The sequence below is a fragment of the Phocoena phocoena genome, chromosome 11 (assembly GCF_963924675.1).
Source record: "Phocoena phocoena chromosome 11, mPhoPho1.1, whole genome shotgun sequence".
Lineage (NCBI taxonomy): Eukaryota > Metazoa > Chordata > Mammalia > Artiodactyla > Phocoenidae > Phocoena > Phocoena phocoena.
In genome coordinates, this window is record NC_089229.1 from 82,528,869 (window position 1) to 82,551,300 (window position 22,432).

The window sequence follows — 22,432 nt, forward strand, 5'->3', positions numbered from 1 at the left end:
CCAACACTTAATTCGCCTTAACTCTCCACTTCTATGATTCCATGACAAATTACTGATCAGAATGTGTCATTTTATTTTTAAAGGATTTAGTTACGGGTAACTTTACCCTCTTCACCTCTTTTTTTGGTTACCTCTTATTGTGTCAAAAACAGAATGACCTCAAAGGGTGCAGTGAAGTGAATGGTAGCGCGTTCATTTGATAGCCTGCTATACAAGTTGATAATAAGGTAGAACAGAAATACATGCTTTTATATCTATTCCGGTTTAGCGACTGCCCAGATTGTGATCGATAAGTCTTTCAAAGGAAGTCTATGTTGCCAGAAAGTCACTTCAGAATCTTTAACAAATTTCTCTACTATTGGACACCTAAATTTTGTATTAGGTCAACTCTGGCTTCTGGATCCTAAAATTTTGGTAAAAGTTAATTCTTGCTCACATGAAGCACAACATTCCTAGTCAGGATGGTCTTCCACGTGGTTGTTCCAGGGAAGGACCCAGGCTTCTTCTCCTAGTAGCTTTATCATCATCTAGGGCTTTGGGTTTCTTCACTGGGTTCTTTGTATCTCACCAACATCAGAGCATGAAGGATCGCTCAGGAGGTAGTTAGGGACAAGAACTTGAGGCTGTTTGTATCACTTCTTTTTTTTTTATTTAATTTTTATTTTATATTGGAGTATAGTTGATGTACGATGTTGTGTTCGTTTCAGGTGTGCGGCAACGTGATTCAGTTATGCATATGCATGTATCCATCCCTTTTCAGAGTCCTTCCCCATGTAGGTCATTACAGAGTATTGTGTGGTATCGCTTCTGCTCACATTCCATCACCCAGAAACGCGGTCCTATAATCATCTGTACCAGCAGAAGAGGCTGGGAAATGTAGTCCAGCTGTGTGTCCAGGAAACAGATTTCGCTGACGATCCAGCAGCTTCTACCATAGGTTATTTCCGATGTATGGCTAGCATAAACAACTCTGAGATGAACACCACTTTATTTCAATCTTTGGTCACATTCTTAAACTTTTCCTTAGGATGCATTAGGTACAGTGGGAATTTAGCCAAAGACTAACTTTAACACACATTTTCGCATTTGATACAGTCAACTGGCCTTCTGGAAAGTTGGATTAGTTTGCTACACATTAGGATTACCCAGGGAGCTTTTAAAAAATCATAATGCCCAGGTTACACCGTGGACCAGTCAAATCAGAATGTCTGGGGGTGAAACCAGACATCAGTGTTTTAAAAAGTCTCCAAGTGACCCAATGTGGAACAGAATTTGGGAACTACTGCCTTAGGGATGCCAGACCAGAACACTGAAGGACAATGTTTGTGTCTGTTAGTGACAGCACAGTGGTCCAGAACTACCTATAACAGGACTATCACATGTCAGAGAAATAGACTTCTGGCCTGTGTAAGTCTGTTATTTGCAATCTCAGTTACAGCCACTGAACCTATATACTAATAAAGGTGGGTTACTGTCATTAAAACTGACTGACTTTATTTCACAGGGAAAAAATGTCTTCTCCACCAGCATTATATAATGGTAATCATTTTTCCATATATTTTTTTTTTTTGCGGTACACCGATCTCTCACTGCTGCAGCCTCTCCCGTTGCGGAGCACAGGCTCCGGATGCGCAGGCTCAGCGACCATGGCTCATGGGCCCAGCCGCTCTGCAGCATGTGGGATCTTCCCAGACCGGGGCACGAACCCGTGTCCCCTGAATCGGCAGGCGGACTCTAAACCACTGCGCCACCAGGGAAGCCCAACAAGTATGCTCTTTCAGAATCCTAGTCAATTAGAAATGAGCATTAGTTTCTTCAGCTGTAAAATGATATCTATCCCTTAGGGTTGGTGTCATTATCAAGTTAGATGGTTGGGAACGTGATTGATAATTTTTAATCTCTGTATACATTCTAGTTATTTTGAGAATGATGTTCCGGTAGACCTCGAATGGCTACCCTCATTTTCAAGTCCTTTCAAAAATGCTGTGCCTTTCTTTTATTACCAAATTTGAGAAATTACTTTAAAAGACTGCTATTTTCCAAAATGTCTGTTCTCCCCATCCTGAAGTGAGAAACATCAAACACATCCCGGAGTGAATGAGGCCAGAGTAAACTATTTTCTGGATATTTCCTCTCCCCTAGAGATTTTAAAGTGGTAGACACAGGTTATAAATCAACAAAAACTTAAAGTTGTCAGCCAAAAGATGCCTTCTTGGGACTTCCCTGGCAGTCCAGTGGTTAAGACTTCACCTTCCAGCGCAGGGGGTGCGGGTTTGATCCCTGGTCAGGGAGCTAAGATCCCACTTGCCTTGCAGCCAAAAAACCAAAACAAAACAAAAGCAATATTGTGACAAATTCAATAAAGACTTTAAAAATGGTCCACATAGGGGTTTCCCTGGTGGCGCAGTGGTTGAGAGTCCGCCTGCCGATGCAGGGAACACGGGTTCGTGCCCCGGTCCAGGAAGATCCCACATGCCTCGGAGCGGCTGGGCGCATGAGCCGTGGCCGCTGAGTCTGTGCGTCCGGAGCCTGTGCTCCGCAACGGGAGAGGCCACAACAGTGAGAGGCCCGCGTACCGCAAAAAAAAAAAAAAAAAGGTCCACATCAAAAAAAAAAAACTTAAAAAAATGGGAATAAAAAAAAAAAGATGCCTTCTTTTTTCAACTGCTACCCGTGTCTCTGGTCACATAGGGAATGGATATGGATGGAGCGAGTCTGTGGAATATTACTCTAGCTCCCACCCTTTGCCTCCTCTTCTAGATTAGTCGTGAAATGCCAGCAGCATGCTGAACCTCCGGCAGCTCGTGATCTGTATTGCTGTTATAAATACGGTAAAACTGGGTGTTGAGCACTGTCGAAGGTGTCCATCACTAGCCTATCAATGGCATTACTATAGAAAAGAAAGTAACTCATCATAAATGGCATTTCGGTGTTGTAAGGTTGGTGGGAAAGTTATCTGTATGTTCTAAAAGAGGCGTCCAAAGCAGAGTCTCTCCACAGAACAGAAACTAACATTAGAAAATAACGACATTTATTGAATGTGTCAGTAACTGTAGATGTTTGTACGCCTCTGTGTGCACACACATGCGTTGGTGACGAGGCTGAACGGTAGGATGAGGTGAGGGACAAAGGTTGGGTGTTGGAAGAGAAGAAGAAATAAGGACTGACCCTTCCCACAAGGAATTTTAAACTTAGTTGGACGTTTTCTTAAGGGATGGCCATGTTAAGAATGCTTTGCCTAATATGCATTAGTGAGAGAAAATTAACCAACTGTACCCTGAGTCCACAAGAACTAAAATGATAAAAATAAAAAATGTTGCAAACACTAGAATGCAGCTTTCCTCTACTCTGTCTCCAATATAAATGGTAATAAACCACTGCCAACATGTTGATGCCACCAGAAGTCAAGGACTTGAATTTTGGATATTTGCTCAAGGTTTTTAATTAATGCTCTAACTCACAGACCCTGCACAATAATGGCTGCCCAAGGATGTCTAGGTCTTAATCCGTGGAATCTGTGAATATGTTACTTTGCATGGAAAAAGAGAATTTGCAGATCTCATTAATGAACTTGAGATGAGGAGACTATTCTGGATAGATTGGGGGTTTGCGGGGGAGAACCCAACCTAACCACATGAGTCCTTAAAAGCAGAGAACATTTCCCAGCTGAGGTCAGAATCAAAGGGAGATGTGACCATGTAAGATTAGTTGGAAGGATGCAGTATGGCTGGTTTTGAAGATGAAGCAAGGGAACCATGAGTGAATGTGAGTAGCTGCTAAAAGCTGTGTCCACTACAACCTAGAAGATGCAAGGATTCTCCCCTAGAAAGGAACGCTGTCCTGCTAACACCTTGATTTTAGCCCCATGAGACCTGTTGCCGCCTTCTAACCTCCAGAACTCAAAGATAATAAATTTGGGTTGTTTTGAGTCAGTGAGTTTGTGATAATTTGTTACAGCAGTAATAGAAAAAAAAAATCCTGTCTTTAAAAGTCCCCTCCATAGGAAAGTGGCGGGGGGTGGTGGTGGGATGAACTGGGAGATCGGGATTGACATATATACACTAATATGTGTAAAATAGATAACTAATAAGAACCTGCTGTATAAAAAATGTTTTAAAAAGTCCTCCCCCTAGAACAATTTCCCCCTTTATTTATCCTACAGTTGTTTTGTTCTTGAACAATAGATGGTGCTAAGCATCCATGTTTCTAGTGTCGTCAACCAGATCCTCCAGTTGGAAATAATTAGGACCATATGACAACAGTTGAAACAGTTACTCATGAAAATCTACAAATCACATAGTTGGGGATTCAGAAAACCTTCTTCAGAGTAGTGATGAACGCCAGGATGTTGGAGTTTGGGTTGCTATAATTCAAAAGTAACTACTTATTGAAAACTCAAAGAACAATAAAACATATTTTCTGTTTGCTATATCGAATTGCTTACATCCCTTAAAAATATTAAAACTTGAACTTCAATCCTCCTTCAAAAACACTGAACACCCTGAGGCCACACAGTATATGAAAGTGAATTGGAGATGAGAAGCTACAGGGAAAAGATGCTGCCAAAGGAGTTATGCTGCTGTTGCTGGCTTTTTTACATGTGGTGTGATACAACACTTAAGAAAAGCAGTAGAAGATAGCATTCATGTTTTTCTTGCAAACTATTCACTGTGTGTTTTCTTATTAGTGCTGACTTTGAACAAATGCAACGTTATTTATATTTAGTCCCTAATGGGCAAGATTATATCAGTTTGACTAATTTTTAGTAGTCTAAAGTATCTGTATATGTAGATTTCTGATATTATTATAATTTGTAAAAGCATGATCTGTGCTATGATAATATTTTCGACCACAGCTCTATATTCAATTCTCTTCAGTCTAATATAATAAGACGGGTGGTTGGCATCTTGGATTTGATGACTAGCGTTGTATAATGTATCATTTCGGGACTCAAGTAAACCCTCTTATAAGAAGAGGGAAAGAGGGTGCATTCTGAGGTCTTTGGGGAGCCAGTGAATGGAAAGGTTTAGGAGCACTCAGTGATCTCAGTATCAGTACGATCACTGCTTCCATCCTTTACCTTTTCTAAACGATAAATTAAAGATACTCATTTTCTGAATAAAAGCAAACAACACCTGAAGGATGAATATTTTTCAACTGAGAGTGCAGGCAGGCAATACATATCCACTTAGAAAAACCACAAACTCTTGGGAACTGAACGATGAATCCTTTGAAATTCTGAGACCATCGACTAGAAACATAGATAATGACAGAAATGTCAAGGGGACAGCATATAATGTCAAGGAGACATCTCATTTCTCTTTAGGTAAATAACTTCTTAATCTCCTCTAAGCACAATTCAAGATTTTATCTATTTGAAAGCCTCCTCCATTACTCAAGGGCCAATCCCTGGAACACTCTGCTCCTACACAGGTAAGAATCAGGCCAAGAGACAGTACTTAACGCACACTGACTACCCCATACCACGGTGTATTCTGAGTACAATTATATTCAGCTTGTGCTCTTGAATTAGTGAAATTAAAGAAGTGTTTAAAGGGACTGAATCAGGAGGAATACAAGTCATCAAGGGCCACACAAATGAAGAAAGATATTCTTTAAAAATTAAAATCAGGACTTCCTTGGTGGCGCAGTGGTTAAGAATCCGCCTGCCAATGCAGGGGACGTGGGTTCAATCCCTGGTCTGGGAAGATCCCACATGCTGCGGAGCAACTAAGCCCATGTGCCACAACTACTGAGCCCATGCACCGCAACTACTGAAGACCATGCGCCTAGAGCCTGGGCTCTGCAACAAGAGAAGCCACCACAATGAGAAGCCCGTGCACCGCAACAGAGAGTAGCCACCACTCGCCGCAACTAGAGAAAGCCCATGTGCAGCAATGAAGACCCAACACAGCCAAAAAAAAAAAATTAAAATCAATTTCTAAAATCTGTTTAAGTAAGGAAGAAGGCAGAGCTATGATTTTCAATTGAGGAACCAGGGAATTGTCAAAAGTTTTAACTTTTAGCAGTGTCACAAAACGTGAGAGCATTTTCTTTCTTTTTTTTTTTAATCATATGGTTTTTATTCTTCGATTTGTTAATATGGTATATCACATTGATTTGCATATATTGAAGAATCCTTGCATCCCTGGATTAAATCCCACTTGATCATGGTGTATGATCCTTTTAATGTGTTGGATTCTGTTTGCTAGTATTTTGTTGAGGATTTTTCCATCTATATTCATCAGTTATATTGGTCCCTAGTTTTCTTTTTTTGGAGTATCTTTGTCTGGTTTTGGTATCAGGGTGATGGTGGCCTCACAGAATGAGTTTGGGAGTTTTCCTTCTTCTGCAATTTTTTGGAAGAGTTTGAGAAGGATGGGTGTTAGCTCTTCTCTAAATGTTTGATAGAATCCACCTGTGAAGCCATCTGGTCCTGGACTTTTGTTTGTTGGAAGATTTTTAATCACAGTTTCAATTTCATTACTTGTGATTGGTCTGTTCATATTTTCTATTTCTTCCTGGTTCAGTCTTGGAAGGTTATACCTTTCTAAGAATTTGTCTGTCTCTTCCAGGTTGTCCATTTTATGGGCATAGAGTTGCTTGTAGTCGTCTCTTAGGATGCTTTGTATTTCTGCTGTGTCTGTTGTAACTTCTCATTTTTCATTTCTAATTTTATTGATTTGAGTCCTGAGAGCATTTTCTTATAAATCTAATGTCATGGTCAAAATGCTCTCACAACCTAATTTTTAGGAATTTATAAAATTATTTGCAGTGTATTTATATACTTTATAGGAACGGGTGAGAAATTGTGTATGGCAAGGGGGAGGGGTGGCGGACGGTGGAAGTAGAGGCAACAGAGAGCTGGTTGGTGGCAGAGAGAGGTGACAAAAAAATCAGTCTTATTTAAAACTGACTTAAATGACCACCAGAGGGACTCCAAAGTTCACTCATTGATATTGTACTCCAAGCAAGAAATGTTTTAGAAGATTTAGATTTAGGAACACGCTAAATAGTTAAAATATGGATAAAATACAGCAATAGGTGTTAGCCATTAATTCAGAGGAAGAAACTCAGATGCTTAAAATCGAGAGTTTTCAAAGACCACCAGTGGGGATAGAAAAGACTGTAATAATTGATATGAGAGATTTGTTAAATAGTTAAGTTTGGTCTGGATTTAAAATGCTGTTTTATTTCCCCAAATTTCCAGTCTCTGTTCTGCCAGAAGGTGTTGCTGTAATATAGCTGGGCTTGGAGGACAAAGTAATGTGGGATGAAATGTGGTCAGACTGAATAAAAATGTAAACCATATAAGTATATAGAATTCAGGCACAAAGCTATCCATTATATGGGGAAAAGAGGGCTTTACTGTAGTATGTGTCCTGCTATAAATAGTTCAGCAAAATGTAAACATGAAATATTTCCCCAGTGATATTTGCAGCCATATAAACAGTAACCCTACTTTTCTTTTCATTAACTCTCATTTCTTAATAAAGGGACTTCTGTAGGGTGAAATTTGGGAAAAAATAGAAATGATCTGTAACTTTTTTTATAACAGGCTATAGCATACATGGAATAAAAACTGGAATTTAAAGCCAGCAGATTTTTTTTTTTTTTTACAAACCAAAGCTTTGCTTTAATGTATGAAGTCCCATATGTTATAGAAACAAGCACAGTGGTGCACAAAGGAAGAAAAACTAACAAAGGATTGAATAAAGTGGAATACAATCTTCTTTTTTTTTTTTTTTAAAGTTAGGATTTCTTCCAATATTGGTAAACAAAACTCAAACTGAATACTTCTTTTAAAAATCTCACACAGTCAGTCAAAATTTTAAAACTGATTGTTAAAATGAATGTCTTTTTAACTGAGTTAAAATGTATTTTCACTCAGACTTAATCCAGAATATATTAATTTTACTCTCAAAATTCAGACCAAGGCAACTCATTCTTTTTTTTTTGCGGTACGCAGGCCTCTCACTGTTGTGGCCTCTCCCGTTGCGGAGCACAGGCTCCGGACGCGCAGGCTCAGCGGCCATGGCTCACGGGCCCAGCCGCAGGGGCACGAACCCTGTCCCCTGCATCGGCAGGCGGACTCTCAACCACTGCGCCACCAGGGAAGCCCTAGAGATGGAAAATTTAATGATGCAGGAGGGAGGGGCAGATTTCTGCAGTGATGTCTTTAGTAGGTCAGAGGCACTGGGATCCAGGGTCTGAGTGGAAGGTCAGGCTTGAACAGGAGAGCAGACAATTCACCTATGGTAACCAGCAGGAAGGTAACATATGTGACTGAGGCAGGACCGGAACTCAAATGAAGGTCTGTTGGACTCAGAGTTCAAGCTCTGTCCACTATGCTACACGAAGGGAAGAAAAAATGAAGCTAATCATGGCATTAAACCACCCACTCAGATGATCTATGTACCCGTCATAATCAGGGAAACCCAGAGATGCGTCATGATGTGATGGAAAGCATGGGCATTTTAAGGCCTCATTTGATCCTCCACTGGGTGTGTGACTCATCATCTGTTAGGTGAGAATAACATTACCTGCAGTGCCCTTTTTCCAGGGTTGTTGTGAAGATCAAATGGAGCCATATATATGGAAGTGCTCCAAGCTATAAAGAACTATACAGAACACGGTGTAATAATCAAGAGTATTAACCACCTCAGGTCCTTTGTACTTCTTGTTCCCTCTGCCTGGAATAATTTTACACTTGTTCTTTGCACATCTCTCTTGATTTTATCATTCTTGTCTCAGCTCAGAGAGGTCCTCTTTGACCACACAAAAGTGGTCCCCGTGCCCCATACTGACTCGGTCATTCTCTATCCCCTTGCTATATTTTAATATCTTCTTAGCACTTATACATATTTGAAATCATCTTACATAATTATTTGTTAGTTTACACATTGGTTGTCTTCCGTACTGAAATAGACTCCATAAGAAGAGCAATCTTTTTCACTAGTTTTCCCCAGAACCTAGAACAGTGCCTCGCACATAGTGGGTCCTCAATAAATATCTATTGAATATCATTATTATCTTAATTGTCCTAGAGATAATTTGCCAAAATAAAATACCAATTTAAAGGAAATGCTGAAAAGCTGTTACCTTTTAAAGTTTCATTATTTAACAGCACAGCAACAATAAATGACTCCGATTTAGTGGAAACTTCCAAAACAGTTTCCTAACAATTCTCCTCTTCTGTGATTTCCCTCCAGGAGGAAAATCTTATTTGATGTGCTTAACAACTGTAGTAATTCATCACCGTGACAAACATCAGAGAATTGTAACAAATTGCAGGTCTTAGGAAACATTCAATCAGTATTAAGCCAAGAAAGGAGACCTGTCTCTAGTTTTAATGGAGTTAGAACCTCCCTTCTTAGAGCACGTTAATGCCCTTCTATTGTTTTGCTTGACTATAGTTAAGAAAATTTATGGTGCAAAAGAATGTCTAGGAAGGGAGGTGTACTCAGGGTCTGGGCCCAAGACACAGTGGACTGTTCTCCCCTTCCAAAAGGGCTTGCAGAGACAGCATTTGGACCTCCTTGATACTTAGCAGGAGGTCCTGTGATTGTGCATGACCTCCACCATTCCTGTGAACTGTGCTCTCCAGAATGGGAGAATTATATGCTGTGGTCATTTGGCTTTTGCTTCCAAAGGCCTGGTTATTTTTCAGTTGGGTTAGTATGCTCCACACACCAGAATTGGTCACAGAAAAATTAACAGGCGACATTTGCTAACAGGATAGACAAGTGTGAACTGACCCAGTATATTGAATAATAGATGACTGTCCAGTGATAAAGTCAATTTACAGAAGGACTGTGGGCTAGATTTTGTTCCCCAGTATTTCTTTACTTCCTGTGTTAATTGATGTTGTGTGACTTGTGTTATTTTTTGTAGCAGAAAAAAAAATCTTATTCCAAATACTATCGCTATCTTGCATGCCTTTATTTCTTCTTCTCTCCTTCCTGCCATCCCTCCCTCCCTCTCTCTTTCTCTCCCTTTTTTCCTTCCTTTTTCCCTACTTCCCCCCACCTTCTAGTCTTTTTCAAATGCTCTCTGTAGAATGAGGGTCTTTCAAGGAACCTATAATCCATCCTTCTTAGAATTTGCCTCCAAAAAGGAGAATAAATCTAAAGTAACAGAAAGTTCATCTAGCCTACATTTCTGTTAGAAAGAGATTTCCATCATCGGTTTGCTTCCCTGTGTGAACATTCAGAGCCCTGTGTGTAGCTGCAGAGATAAGAACTGTGAGTTATGCTGCAGAGTTGACTCTGACCAAGATGATGGCCCATCAAGCAGCCATGTGAGCAAAAATAGATCATTTTCTTTTTCTTCCCTGCACTGGAGCATCAGAGTCTAAAAAGGTGGAACTTTTTATTGAATTCTCTTAATTTACCGAGAAGATATTTCCAAGGAAGGCCACGTGGATTTGAAGCAATGAAAATCAGGTTCATTTTCTCCTGGAACTATAAAATACAAATGCGTCATCATCCATCATCCATATTTCTAGCCCTTTGTGCATCTTATATGAGCCTTATCTCTCTGATTGTGACTGTTGACCTTCCCTCCTCACTGGACCATGAGTTCTTAAAGAGTAATGTGTCTTGGTTACTTTGAAACTCCCCAGGCATACATAGTTGGATCACACAATAGGTGGTAAGTGTTTGAGCAATGAATGAATCAATGAATGAGTTACGTTAGAATATATTTCTTTTTTTTTTTTTTTTTTTTTTTTGCCATACGCCGGCCTCTCACTGTTGTGGCCTCTCCCGTTGCGGAGCACAGGCTCCGGACGCACAGGCTCAAGCGGCCATGGTTCACGGGCCCAGCTGCTCCGCGGCATGTGGGATCTTCCCGGACCGGGGCACGAACCCATGTCCCTTGCATCGGCAGGCGGGCTCTCAACCACTGAGCCTCCAGGGAAGCCCAGAATATACTTCTCACTGAAGTCTGTGTCAAATCCTATACTTTTTAAATTAATTAATTAATTAATTAATTAACTTTGGCCATGTTGGGTCTTCGTTGCTGCACGCGGGCTTTCTCTAGTTGCGGCAAGTGGGGGCTACTCTTCATTGCAGTGCACAGGCTTCTCATTGCAGCGGCTTCTCTTGTTGCAGAGCACGGGCTGTAGGCGTGTGGGCTTCAGTAGTGGTGGCTTGTGAGCTCTAGAGGGCAGGCTCAGTAGTTGTGGCGCATGGGCTTAGTTGCTCCGTGGCATGTGGCACCAGGGCTCGAACCCATGTCTCTTGCATTGTCAGGCTGATTCTTAACCATTGCACCACCAGTGAAGTCCCCTATATTTTTTAAAAGATCACATAATCTGTCACTACACCCCAGAACTATGTACCCTTACTGTTCCCTCAGTGGCTTGAGCTGGAAAACTCTGTACTGCCTTTTAGCAGAGGGTGGTGCGTGAACTGTACAGACTGTAGATCAATTCACATCAAGCAGGCTTGCAAGAAATGTTAACACGTAGCTACCAACAAGGCAGTGAAACATCCCAGAAACAAAATTATAAGTACATTTACGTGGAACATTACCATTTTCAAACTGCTCTCTGTGAAAAAAAAAGTGTTTATGTTCAGGTGTATGTCAATATGAATGACATATTCTTGTATAAACACCAAGATTCTAATGAATTCTCCTTCATTTCAAAGAGGGAAAAATAAAGTCAGAGTAATTTGTATGATTCTTCCTGAACCAGCTGATGCCAAGGACACATGGTTTCTGGCGACGGAGTCAAACTACTAGAACACAGGAGAGGTGTGATTCAGTAGAGTTTATCATGTCACCAATTTTATTCCATCCCCCAGGTTTGAGAAGGGTCATTATTTGGACACTGCATGAAATCAGCACATGCTGGAAGCAACTGCTGGATGAATGACAGTAGTGTGCTGTTTTTTTTTGGTCATCAAATAGCAGTGTTTGGGTCCAGTCTCTGTATTTTAAAGAGGATAAGACAAAAGCAATCTATCCCTAATTTACAAGTTCACAGAACACACACAGTATGTCCATAACCAGACCATTGATTTGTTGCCTGATCTCGACAACAGGGCCTCAATTTGATTTCACCACTAAGTCTTCCACATTCAGAGGATGCAGGGGTGCACGCATCACTGACCATAAAAGGAATTAAAGTAACAATGTTAAATTTTTAAAAGAGGAGCTATTGTAAACTGTGACTTCCTCATTGCTTTTGATAGAGGGTTTTGTTTGTCACTTCTCTCCAAACAAAACAAAATTCAAGCCAATGAGGATGAGGATGGAAGTCTTGTACAAACAGTACCGTTTTTCTTGAACTTCAGTAGAGCAAAAGCAACCTACATGCCTTGCCAAAGTCAGTACTTAAATCTCTCTCATAAAATTTAAAGAAGACCCTAATTTATACAATGCAGGTTACAAGATTAAGTGAAGGATGATGAATCAGATAAGCCGGCACAGGGCATCCTGAGGAATAGTTTAATGGATATAAATTGAAATTCTATCACACAACGAAGAGTTAAAAAGCAGCCACTAATTTCCTTTCATTCACCTCCTTTCTTCAGTTTCACCTTGAAATAGCGTCAACAATGTTTTACCCATCTTTCCCCAAGACAAATGATCAATAAGGGACAGAGTGTCCAAATACATATATATGTAATTGGGATGCAATGAGTATTTTTTATGTTTAGGAAGAGCCTTAATTGTGACGGTAGTTTTTAAATTAAGTGATGGTTCCTGAAATCCTCTAGGGACGAGCAACAATATGCCCTGTGTATATAGCTTTTTGGTCAGATTTTCAGGGAAGTTAATTTTACAATAATGTGGCTCATATAGCCACGGTTGCCCACGTTACTGAATCAGCCTTGCATTTTCTTTTGCCTGAGAAATAGGGCAGAGTCTCCTTGTAACATGGTCCTCCTTCAGCCTCGTAGCGAGTAAAGTAACGAAGTGAACCAAACACTTAAACATCCCTAAACCCCACCTGCTGAAATGCAGTTTGGTAGACTTGGCAGTGACAATTCAGTTATGATTAACTCTTGATAGGTCATATGAGTGGTGAATATTGATAATTAAGATTAGAATTATTCTATTTTTTCCACCCTAGATCCTTAATCAGAGAGAAGAATAGATTGCAGTTTAGAGCATGGTCCAAAGTAGCTACCATAAGAAAGAAACTTTTTGACATCTTTTAAAATTTAGTAGATGAGAATGCTGCTTTCCAGTCTATCATATATCTGTTGGCAGTTCAACGTCCTTAAGCATACGATTGCATCTCTTTAGTTTATTTTAAAGTGCTGGGCAAGTGTAGCTCAAGTCCATTCTTCCAACCAGCTGGCAGCCCTTAAGCCCAGAAGCAGAGCCTGAGACAAGGACTTGGGTACAGGTAGTTTATTTGGAAGGTGAGAGAGGTGGGAGAGTGAGCAAGGAAGGAAGAGAGGCAGTAAAGGATGCATCACTGACCTTCTTCCTTTTGCAGGCACTGGGGCTCAACCCTCTGCAGAACCATGTATATTGCGCCTCTGAAGGACAGGGGCTGGGGTACTTACCCCTCATTAGCTGTGGATTCTGCCCAAGGACATTAGCTCTCCTGCACTTCTGGGTCTGCCCTTCTGGCAGCTTGATAAAGCACTGGTGGTTTGGGGAAAGGGCTTGAGACAGAAAAATTAAAGATGGGGTGGGCACTCAGGCTGGGATGTTGTGAACTTGCACGAGAGCTGTCCTTCACTACAGCAGATGTAATCGGAGGTGATTGAGAGGATACAGTGTGGAATGCCAGAAGCATGTACTTCATTCTCAAATGTAGCACTTTGAGCTCATTTTATTTTACAAATTTTTCTCAATGTATATTCTGGTAAAATTGATGCTCCAGAGAGCATGTTCATCCTGTGGTGTTGAGTGGTCCTGGTATACCCATCTAGAAGCCCAGAAATAAATGCTAATTTGGAAATCATAGTGGAAGATACACTAATAGCCGAAGAGTTGTCTAGCGTGGTGGGGACGGGTAGCACTCAATGGTCAAGAGAAGAGAAGGTAGCTTCAAACTTGTTTTTCATCTGTTCCCTTAGCTTCTCTGGATTATATTAATTTCTCTGTTTCAGCTCCTACTGTAGAACGGAGTCTTAGATTCTCTCTATGTAGTTACCACTGAGAACTGCTGGGTGCATGAGACATGACTGTGGATCACTCAGCTCATAGTAGAGCAGAAACTTGGCCTAGGTTCTCTAATTCCAAGCCCAATGCATTTTCTGTTAACCAGAGAAACAAATATTGGCTGAAATTTGGAAGCAATATGTCCAGACGACGGTCTATTTGATCAAATAGTGTGTTATACACATTACAATCCACTCACATTCTGGGGAGCTATGTCAAGAATAAAGAACCCAGGAAATGAGTCTGAAGAAGAAAGTTTGGGTCTGATTTCTATCACTTAAGGGCACAGGAAAAGCATTTTTGAATACTTGCTTTAAGGAAGGCATGAGCATATTTATTGCAAATCAAGGAGAAAGATTTGGGGTTGGTACAGGCTGGAAGTTGCTTGTCCAGAAGGAATACTTGTCCTCAGTATTTTTCTCTTAGCCACATTTCCAGGTTTTCATCTGTTCTCCACTAAAACCCTTAGGAAAAACAAAACTACTGGATTTGCCAGGAGTTTTAGTGGGGAAAGTTCTCTGGAAAGTTAGCTATGAGGGAGAAAGAAAAGCAGTACTGGGCAGAGGGAGAGACAAGTCAGATGCAGTGGCAACAGAACCTCATCTGATCCAGTGGGAGCTCTGGAGCTAGAATGACACATCAAAGTTGGGCCCAAGAGAGCAAGAGGCAGAGCCTTTACACCCTCACAGAGATGAGTCCTTGCATGAGGATGAGTAACTTTGAGCTAGGTGGCTCCTTTTCACCAAGGGCGATTCCTGGAGAGGGACCCAATTACCAGTCACCAGAAACCAACACTCCCGGAGTGGGGATGAGAACCTCAGTCTGACGGGGGTGTTGAGCAGTGAGCCCTGGTATCCACAACACAAAGTGACAAAAATAACTCAATTTCTAGAGCTATCTCAAATACATTTTGTTTTTAAAGTATGCTTTCATCTCCGTGAAGCCCAGATGTATGGCTGTTCTTGGATCCCCCCCAAGATACAGTTTTTGTGTGTATATATACTTAATACATTATATGTACATATAATATGTTTTGTGTGTATAATTATATATATATATATATCGTATTTTATTTATCTCACCGTATAATAACCTCTCCTCCCATTTCTTGAGCTAGCCTGAATCTCTTACCAAACAAAAAGGGAGAATCCATTCCACTGATCACCAAGGAGAAGAGAACAAACCTCAAAGGGCTATGCCAGAAGATGCCAGAAGAACACCATTAATCAAATTTAATATTAATAGACCCACTAATGTTAAATCAATATCGAACCTTCCCATTTATGAATGAATTCGCTGAAGTCTTTCAATCCTGTACCTAATGGATATTGATTCTTTCTTTATGAGAATTTGAGTGGAATATCCATGAGGGCAAGGTTTGGATTAATTTCTATGAGAAAATTCTAAGAAAGTTACCTAGTCCCTGAAGATACACAGACTGAAGTGACAAAATAATTTTAGGAGACATCTGTCTGCATGGCCTGGTGACATAAGGATGGACTTTGAATCGAAGAAGGCCCAGATGTGACTAATGGCTCTGCCACTGTGTTACCTTGGGCAAGTCCCTCAACCCCTCTGAATATCCATTCTTTGTTTCTAAAATTGAGACTGCAACACATTAGTTAAAGAGTTGTTGTGAGAACTAATGAAATCATACACACACAGACGCACGTCACCAGTGGTAGTGCTTGCCACGTAGTAGCAAGTACATACTATCCATCCTTTTATGTTTATTATAGCCAGTCCTTACTGACTGAGTAGTCTTGTTAGCAGTTGAATGTAATTAATACCCATGGAGTCGATTCTCCCTTATTCTACAACCAGATTCCAGGAGCCCTTGATCTGCTTTGGGAATATATATTCAGGACTGGGCTAGAATCCTTCCTTTAACCATAGCCTTCCTGTAAAGCACACCTGGTCCAGGAATTTCCTTGCTTGGAGCATCTCTTCCAAGTGGATCAGACTGAGGGCCTCTGCCAATGTTGAGCTCTAGAAGGATGTGGTTAGATTAGCATCACTTCTGGCTTTTTTTTTTTTTTTCTTGGCTGCGTTGGGTCTTCGTTGCTGTACGTGGGCTTTTTCTCTGGTTGTGGCTAGCGGGGGCCACTCCTCTTTGCGGTCCTCAGGCTTCTCACTGCGGTGGCTTCTCCTGTTGGGAGCACAGGCTCTAGATGTGCAGGCTTCAGTAGTTGTGGCACACGGGCTCAGTAGTTGTGGCTTGCAGGCTCAGTAGTTGTGGCGCACGGGCTTAGTTGCTCCGCAGCATGTGGGATACTCCCGGGCCAGGGCTCGAACCCGTGTCTCCTGCATGGGCAGGCGGATTCTTACCACTGTGCCACCCGGGAAGTCCCCACTTCTGGCTTATTGCAGGTATTCAACACGTATTGGGTTTCCTTTCCCACCTTTGGTCCAGGTACATCTCTTGAACTCTTCAGAATCCCAGGAAGATTCCCTGAGATTTTACTGAACTCACAGGAAATTCCTCAAAGCAGTATACCAATGACTAATGGAACACATGGTCAGCTTCTAGTTTCCCTGTTGGGCCCTTCAGGTGCTAAATTATTACAGACCCTGGGCCCTTCAGGTGCTAAATTATTACAGCCCCATCGTCAGAGTTGGATCCCAAGGACTGGGAACTTCTGTCACAGGTTCAGCTCCAGGGAATAATATTTCTGGTTTTAGGTCAGCCCTGTAACAAAAACTGTAAAACCGCCCCGTAGAATGTGGTGGTAAATGCCGGCACCCTGGGGGGCCATGCCTACTGCCTGCATTCAATTCTGTAGTCTCCAAGCACAAAAAAATAATCCTGAATTCGATGTGTTCTTATAATCTAGGGAAGGCCTTTACAAAATGTTGGAACAAATAGTGTCCCAAATTGGTTCCGTAATTAAGGTATGCAGAGCTCGACTTCAAAGATCCCTGACGTCTGTTTTAAGGGATGCTGTTAGCCAGCAGATAATTGTACATAGTAGCTATAGAGCCATTAGAGGAGCTTAATCTATACAGAAAGCTTTGGATATTAGGAGCTTCTGGGACATTGCTTCTACAGTAATGCCTCATCTGCAGATATTACCCCAAATGTGCACTTTTCTCCATTATATTTTATTTTTTAAAGCCAGAGACTTTGCATTTGGGTACAGTTTTGTAACAGGATGAATAGGTACCCCAAAGATACTTTGGTTGCTATGAAAGGTAAAAACATGATGAGAAAACTAAGAAAGATTTCAAGGATACAGTTCTTATGACCTGTTAAACACGTGTGGGGTGGAGAAGCAGCCCCAGGATGGCCCCAGAGAGGAAACCTATTCGCGTTAGAGTCAGCCGTGCGCCAGGCACCGTTTAAGGCACTCTATCTTATCCTTAAGAAGTCAGGCGAGTAGGAGATGTGAAATTCAAAATGGATCCAGGAGTTTTTTGTTTCATTTTGTTTTGTTTTACTAAAAACCTCTGAATTGTACATTTTATTTACCTATTTTCTTTTTTATCATTTTTATTGGAGTGTAGTTGACTTGCAACGTTGTGTTAGTTTCTGCTGTACAGCAAAGTGACTCAGTTATACATATACATATGTCCACTCTTTTTTAGATTCTTTTCCCATATAGGCCATTGCAGAGTTTTGAGTAGAGTTCCCTGTGCTCTACAGTAGGTCTTCATTAGTTATCTATTTTATATAGAGTGGTGTGTATATGTCAATCCCAATCTCTCAATTTATCCCTCCCCCTCTTACCCCCTGGTAAATCCAGGAGTTTTGTTTTTCCTAAGGGTTTTAGTGGAGAACAGATAAAAACCTGGAAATGTGGCTAAGAGAAAAATACTGAGGACAAGGATTCCTTCTGGACAGGCAACTTCCAGCCTGTACCAACCCCAAATCTTTCTCCTTGATTTGCAATAAATATGCTTTTATAAGTAATAATTATTGAACAGCTGAAGGGGGAAACCAAATCATCTCAAACAGTGACAGAGTTAATGAGAAGAAGAATCCAACATCCTTGCTCAGTCACTTTAAATAGCATAGGGATTATTATTGCTGTTATTACTAGTGTCTACTCACGTTCAATTCATCCCACCTACCTCCACCACACACATACACTTTTAACTTTTATAGTGAATCTCTTGCATAACAGGCCACATACAAAGGCTTGGTTAAAAAACCTCCTCCCAGCCTGTTGCAATATTTATAAAGCCCTGGCTTTTAACACACAGCAAGAAGGGCTTAGTAAAACAAAGGGCATCATAATTTATTGTTTTAAGGTTATTGATTCAATAAATTAACAATAATTTCCATGAAGGGTAGGAAACCTGGTGCCATAAAAGTTTATTTATTCCTACTTTAACTAGCATTGATTAGAGTATTCAAATTGTCCCAGTGCTCTATAATCACTCTTTATAGGTGAAATGCCCTCCACTGTGCAGGAGACAGTAAAATAAACATTCTACCAGAAGCGACAATGGCTCCTTTAAAAACCAGAAACCCTAGATTTTTTTTTCAAGAGGGAAGAAATAGTTCAGATAGAGCTTTTAATACATGCTGTGTGCATGTTGGGCTCTGTTCCCTGATATTTTGCAAGGACATAGTTTTAGGAGGCTATTGCCATGGTTAGCAAACAGGTAGGATCTAAATGGTGATATTTATATCCCATCCCTCAAACAAAGAGATCTTTTTGTTGTTGTTGCTTGGGTTTAAACTATCATTGTATGTGGCCTTTAAGAACAAGGTGGATTTTTTTTTTCAGGCATGTATTGTTTCAGTGCTTTTGTTCCTCAAGTGGTGACTAAACCTTCAAGGTGACTTTGTGAGGGCATTGTAAAATTGTAAATAACTTGAACAAACAGGTACTGCTTTTTCTTTTGTAACCACAGGGCAGATTAATTTGAAGTAACTATCTGAAAAGAGAGAACAATGGGCCAGCTAGCTCATTAGGCATCCCAGACCTGCACTTGGGTTTCTCCTGTCCTCAGGATCACCTCTCCTTTCTAGAGCACCAATATGGTAGCGTCACGCTTCCCTTTTATATCTTCACCCGTCCCATTTCCCTCCTCTCTAGACATCCGGATAACGGATTGTATTTGTCGGCTTTCGTGCTGTATTTTCCAATGTGATTTCTTATCTTTTCCACCAGCAAGGAATCTCCAAGCTGAAATATGATTTAGAAACAGGCGTTTGCAGTAATTAATAAAATGAAATGAAATAAAATACAATAAACCTCTTAGTCACCAAAAGGCTTATGATTTACATAGGCTTTAAATGATCGTTGGTGTTAGATTGTTTCTCAGAATGCAGCTCAGGAATTTTAAGTTGTCAGATTAACTGCTGCATTTACTGGTCTGTTTGATTAGGTGAGCATAGTTTATATTCCCTCTTGGAGACCTAAATAGCAACCATTTCCTACCAAAACAGCACTGAGAACAAAGGCCTCATTCAGAGTGCAGTGGGCATTGCTCTATAGGCCTTTGTATGTGAAACAACATGGTTTCTAAGCACCTCGAAAGGAAAAGGTGCAACTAATTTTTTCACTATACACGTAATAGGCAGAAAAAGAATCACGTTGCATACCAAAGAATATATTCTATCAGAAGTGCACGGAGTGTTTGTTTGTACTGCTGGGCTCTCCAAGGCTGGAAGAAAAAATTACTGTGGTCATTTCTGAAGGACAGCAGACAACAGAAAACACTGTTGGGAGGGATGATCTGGTCTCATCATTTCAACTACTCACAAACGCTCTAGAGATTGATGAAGATTCTTTTAGTCCAGAGCCGTCTTTTTAAGAACCTTCCATGGGCTAGGCTCTGTACTGGGCGTTGCGGGCATAAAAGCCCATCAGGGGGGCTTCCCTGGTGGCACAGTGATTGAGAGTCCGCCTGCCGATTCAGGGGACACGGGTTCGTGCCCCGGTCCGGGAAGATCCCACGTGCCGCAGAGCGGCTGGGCCCGTGAGCCGTGGCCGCTGAGCCTGCGCGTCCGGAGCCTGTGCTCCGCAACGGGAGGGGCCACAACAGTGAGAGGCCCGCGTACCGCAAAAAAAAAAAAAAAGCCAATCAGCTTCATGACACCAATTATTTCAATGACAAAGACGGAGTACAGAGGAGGGATGTCTTCTTCAAGAAGATGACCCCTAAGCTAGATCCTAGAGATAGGAGCTAAGGCAGCAACTCCAGATAGAGGTGATGCACCAGCAAGGCGTGGGAAATATCCATACAGGAATCTACAAGGGGTTACTGATGCTGAATCATAAGTGGAGTTTAGGACTGAAAGAAGATGAAGAGAAAGGAGAAAGCGGGATCCACAGAGCACTTCCTGTGCCAGGCTAAGTAGTTTGAACTTGATCCTGTAGGAGCCTCTGCGCCTCTGAAGGGTTTTGAAGGGCAAGGAGGCAGATAAAGCTGGCCAGTCTGCACGATTCCAGCTCCAAAGTGATTAATTGGTTAGTTGTTCATTTGGGGTCCCAAAGTGAATCTCGTTACACTGGTAATATACGTTTTCCCTTTTTTTTTTTTGCGGTACGCGGGCCTCTCACTGTCGTGGCTTCTCGCCTTGCGGAGCACAGGCTCCGGACGCGCAGGCTCAGCGGCCATGGCTCACGGGCCCAGCCGCTTCGCGGCATGTGGGATCCTCCCGGACCGGGGCACGAACCCCTGGCCCCTGCATCGGCAGGCGGACTCTCAGCCACTGCGCCACCAGGGAAGCCCAATATACATTTTCTTGACCTGCCTTTCCTCGCTTCACTGTCTACACTGTTTGAATTCACAGATAGCCACTCAACATTTCCCTTTTCTTGCAAAGTTAATGTATCATTCGTTGAGGGACGTTATTTGTCACCCATGAAGACACACACCAATCATTTTATGAAGGACTTTCAAAAGGATAAACGTGCGATACCACCAGTTCCTTAGTGTCTGAGGAATGGTATTCTTGAGGAGTTTAAAGGAAACTCAGAAGCGTCCCCCAGGGCTGTGGGGGTAATGCAAAATTGCACAATAAAAGTTTTCAAAAACAAGATAAACACAATCTGGCTTTCCCCATCTCTGCTGCCATATTCTGGTAGTTATTTTCTCTTTCCAATGCATTAAGACGAAGGGGCTATTTGGGTGAAGCAAATGCTCTTACAGTTACATACACTGGAAAAACACATGTTCTGTACATATATGTTATGTCATTCAGATGTAAAGTATTTAACTTTTGATCCCAAACTGCTAGTCTAGTGTCTCAGATCACATCGGCTAGTCTAGTGTCTCGGCAAGACAGCTGTGTGCACTTGCCAAGACAGCCAGGTTTTAACCTCTCGATTGAATGACCACCCTGCAATGGGAGAGCTACACTCAGGGTGAAATGGGCAATCACCCGTTTTAATTGAGGCTGGACTTGATTTACTTCTACCCGTAGTTCTCGCCACTTCTGTGAGGATGAGAACCATCCTGGGTGCCTGTTCGGTGTGCCGCTTACTAGACATGCCCTCTGTGAACTTTGCTTCAGTAGGTCTGGTTTGGGGTCCAAGGATCTGTTTTTGTCAAGCTCAGCAGCTGTTCCTGCACTTCAGGGAACTTTGGGAAACATTGCACAAATGATCAAGTACATTGAGTAAGACAGCATTCTTCAACTCGCCATATATGTAGCATTAAGCTTTAAGAGACGCTATAATGTAGCATCGAAATAATGAGGAAAGCGTTGGGGTTACACATTCTATAATTTCGTTGGTTATTTTAGTAGAAGGAATGAAAGCAATATAAAAAGCCACTGTCCCAACTTGTTTATTGGGTCTCCAGATTACTAAAGTACTGCCAATTAGTTTGCAGTAAGAAAAAATTGTGGGTCAGGCGATATTTTTTTTTCATTACTGAGTGAAATAAATTTGTTATTGGTGCTTCAGTTAAGAAAAATAAATCATTTGTTTCTTCCAAATACAATGTATTACACGCTTATGTGACAATGAAGGTGATCTTTTGGGTCTGTGGTACCTGCTCTGTCATCACCCTCATCTATGCCATCCCTCCATAGAAACCATTACAAATAAAACTTACCTAAGGCAAAAACCTGCTTGCCAGCAATGGTTTTTTTCAAACTAGTTTTAAAGCAGCTGGATACTTTTTCCAAAACCTCAGTATATAGACAAGTAGGAACAGCTATATTTTCATCGGGGGCTAGAGGAGTGGGGTAGGGGAGCATGTCTGCAGGGTTTCCCAGCTCTAAATCAGCACCTTCCTAATTCACCAGCCTCCCTGTGGTTGGAGAGGAGAGTTCAAGTCATGAGGATAACAAAGAGTTGATGTTAAATGGAAAATGGTGTTTTGGTAACTCCTGAAACAC